At 39.9% G+C, this 4251-nt stretch overlaps 1 pseudogene; it reads left to right on the top strand.

Annotated features, from left to right (window-relative positions):
• The first annotated feature begins 559 nt into the window (after positions 1 to 559).
• On the top strand, positions 560 to 678 carry LOC145412666 (5S ribosomal RNA; annotated as a pseudogene).
• The last annotated feature ends 3573 nt before the right edge of the window (positions 679 to 4251 follow it).

Here is a 4251-nt window from a genome sequence, read left to right as displayed (position 1 = left end):
AGTGTAGTTGGCCCGCGGAACCATACTGGGTGCAAGTGTACTTTATAGTAAGCGACACTGGTTCAACAACAGCAACCGTTGAGTCAGCCAATGCAGTACGTGGCCGAGTGAACACTCCTAAAGTTTATTACCTTGTGGGGCGCGAACCCTGGTTCAACCGTGTTCGAAAAGCACACTCTACCACTGTACCACAGAGGCTCCATATATATATATATATATATATATATATATATATATATATATATATATATATATATCCAGTTATATATATATATATATATATATATATATATATATATATATATATCCAGTTGTTATAAATATTTTATGAATGAGGGATACCTTTAGGCACATGGACTTATTTTTTTTCCCTTTGTTTTTCCTTCCTCCATTCATTATCTATCAAAAAATCTCTCTCTCTCTCTCTCTCTCTCTCTCTCTCTCTCTCTCTCTCTCTCTCTCTTTCTATCCATCTATCTATCAATCCATCTGTCTATCTATCTATCTATCTATCTATATATATATATATATATATATATATATATATATATATATATATAGTGAGAAAAACACCACGTTGAGTACACCGCTTCCCGTCCGATCAGCGAAGTTAAGCAACGTTGGGTCTGGTTAGTACTTGGATGGGTGACCGCCTGGGAACACCAGATGCTGTTGGCATCCCTACGTGTCATGTGGGGTTGGTGGAGGATTAGTGCCCCTCCCTGTAAAACAATTAACTCTAAGCCCTTGGCCACCCTGTCTGGGATACATGGCGTCTGGCAATGAATGAATGAATATATAGCCCTAGCATGTATTCAATATGGATGTTGGGTGTTAGCGCCGAAGTGTTGACATGTGGAGGTGTAAGAGGGCTAATGGGCTTCGGAATGGGTCACTGCCCCGAGAAATAGGGCCTGAAGCCTTTGCCCAGAGTCGGACACGTAAAAAAAAAAAAATGTATATATGTATGATATTTATAAATGACGTGTTCATGTAGATGAATATATCAAAAGAAAATTGAGCGTATGACAGCAATCTGGGGAAGCTGTTTTAAGTACATTAATTTAATGTGAAAGGAAAGAGAAGAAAGTAATTATCAGGATTATTGGTCCAGAGATAATAGATGAAACTTTTTACTGAATGATGTACTAACTCACCACCTGTTTATACAGCATACAGCGTAGGATGTGGTACTAATAGCTGGTGGGAGGTGAGGAAGGCGTGTTGCAGGTTACCGGGTCACTGAAGTTTTGACTTTCATCAGAATGGTCGAGATAACGAGCCAAGAAAGCTTGATGAAAGACAGGCTTGATGAGTGACTGGTTCGGTGAAAGACAGGCTTGATGACAGGGTCAATGATAGTTGGGCTTCATGACAGACAGGCTTGTTGACAGATGAGCTCGATGACAGACATGTTTTATTCCACACTGGTTCGATGAGAGACAGGTTCTGTGAGAGCCAGGCTTGGCGACAGATTGGCAGACAGTCATTTTACGAGGAATTGGATTTGACAGTAGTTAGACTTGCAATCTGGTGTGTTCTTGACCTCGCTGCCACCAAAATGTGAGGTGTAAGGCCCATACATATATCATCAGGATATCAGGTTATTCTTAAAGACCCAGTATTGCTACTGGATGCTTTACTGGGAGCAAGTTGTGTTACACTCTCGGTCTAGTTGATCTCTATCTCTCATACAATATTTCAGGGTAAAAGTAAGAGAGTTTCCTTGGTGTACACATAGGACAGTTTCCTCAGCAGAGCTGGTGGAAAGACAGTCAGCCACTGCTGATTCATGACATTCAACAGGATCTGAGTCATAACGAGTAAACAACAAACATCCGTTTGCTTACACTAGTTTTTCGATGTAAAATTCACATGAGCAAAATGTTGGCATATGTGAACGAAATGTAATACAGAGGATATAAGAAATGCAATAAGTTTCAACCACACTGTTATGTTTGGTATGTTACCAGGAGGTGGGACGGGGACCAACTAATTGTGCATCCCATTACCATTCTGCCAGATCTTTGTAAATGGTTATCTGCTGACAGGTATTGCAAGACATCATCAAGGAACCGGAAAGACTGATCTCAGAAGTTTCATTGAAATCCATGGTTCAGTTTCCCATTTTTCTGATCATTTTGTGTTTGAGAGGGGGACTGACCCGCCCAAGAATCGATGGGGCATCACGCTTCCCAGTTATCCCATTGTGGATGAGAGACCGTTATTCAACATTTACTTAGATATCAAAGCTATATCTGCCCTCCTTTCACTATTCCAGAAAATTTTAGATTTGGTGAGGAAGAGTGTTTTGTCTTGCACTGGACTGACAGGCTGATGATGATGATGAGGGCTTTCTCAATTTGGACCGGTGTGATGTTATATCTTTCAAAGGGTACCAGGTGTAGTAACAAACTAACCTCATTATCAACTATCTTCATGAAAAACTGTTTTCTTTAACAAATCTCTCCATTTAAAATAATCACTGATAAAACATAATCTCACAATTTCAAAATGTATAATTATCAAAATACAGACCGCCTGTCTCAAGGATATGAAGTAATTTGATTATCTGGCTGTTAAGGTTAGGGAAGGACTCCGATTCCAATCATAAGGTTACACACACAATAAGCTGAGTAATAACAAGTTAACTAATAAATTCTTAGACCCGTATTCTCGTTGGTTAAGGAAGTTCTCTAACAACATTTCCTCGGCTATTTATTTTAATTATAACATCTTTCTATCCAATTCTGTATTATATAAATGATTCTGACATCGTCAAACTCTGCATAAATGAGGTACGAAGGTATATTATCCAACTATATCAGAAAATAAATCGCTAAAGAAGAGGAGCTAGAGAGCCTCCATATCCAATGAAACTAGGGTCCTTAGTTGTGTTCTTACACCCACGCCCGGTAGCGTTGGGATTTAATGTGTTTGGCTTCCTGTCTATTAGCAACATTATGAGAGAACTAGTCCATGAAACTGCACCAACATTGGAATAATTATCATGGATGTAACGGACAAGCTGTTAAATTTAGTGCCAAACAGGTCGTAGATCAAGCTTAAAGTGATGAAAAAATGAAAACACCATCAGATGGAATTGATTCTTGTTTGGCATGATGAGGACCATCAGACAAAAAGTGATTAAATTTTAAATGAAGAAGATTAAAGGGTCTCAGGACGATTACTTCAGTATCAAGTATGTTGGGTGCAAATGTTTTAGTCAGAGTGCTCCTTCTTGTTTTCAGGAGGCTGACCCTGGACACAGACTTTCAGTTTTTTCTCTGAGGCTCAAGTGCTACGCATCTCCACTGTTCCTAATTCGACCCTAACACCCACAGTCCATACTGAATATATATTTCAGCTCTTTCATTTAGGGATGGGTCTTATGGAGTTCATTTAAGTGTAATAGAATTCAAAATGTAATAAAATTCAAACCAGCTCTACTGTTGGGCTCGGCTGCGGATGTCACTGATTGCACTGTGCAGTTGACCCTTGTGCGGTGTGGTGCGGTGAGGATCTGTCCGTTCTCCCCTTTGGGGCTAAGATGCGAATGAATGTGTTTGAATGGATGAGTAAATGGGGAGTGTGTCGTCCTGTCCCGGCTACCTCCCTTTCCTTGGGGGAAGCAGCCTAGGTATATAGATAGACAGAAAATTCAAAGAATTAAACTGTTCCTTGCCCAAGCCTGGGATCGAACTTGTTTCCTTTAGAAAAATAACTTTCCCAACCACCTGACGTAACGAAAAGCTACACTTGCCTGTGGAACCGATATTTACTGAGAAAATACAAACAGTTTTCGCCCGACTTGTATCTTCTTCATATATGGGAAGAGACATGGATCCTTTTCATATAGGCGAAGCGCATTTGAAGCCGAATCGTTTGTAGTTTCTCAGCAGACACATTGCCATAACTGGGGACACACACACACACACACACACACACACACACACACACACACACACACACACACACACACACACACACACACACACACACACACACACACACCACTACAAGATGGGTACCAAGCTTAAGGGATCTAAACTATGAAGAAAGACTAAATAAACTGAATCTACCAACACTACAGGAGAGAAGGAAAAGAGCTGACATGATTATGCTATATAAATGCATATCAGGGAAGGAGAAAATAGACATAAATGATTACTTAACGTATGGGGAAGCATCAGCAAGAGGACACTGCAAAACATTGCATAAAAAGAGAGGTGATAAAGACATAACGAAATT

The sequence above is a fragment of the Coenobita brevimanus genome, chromosome 93, assembly GCF_032717465.1.
Source record: "Coenobita brevimanus isolate Jiangsu-jjx chromosome 93, ASM3271746v2, whole genome shotgun sequence".
In the NCBI taxonomy this organism is placed as follows: Eukaryota; Metazoa; Arthropoda; class Malacostraca; order Decapoda; family Coenobitidae; genus Coenobita; species Coenobita brevimanus.
The sequence above is the reverse complement of the archived record's forward strand: the minus strand, read 5'-3'. Positions and strand labels throughout refer to the sequence as shown.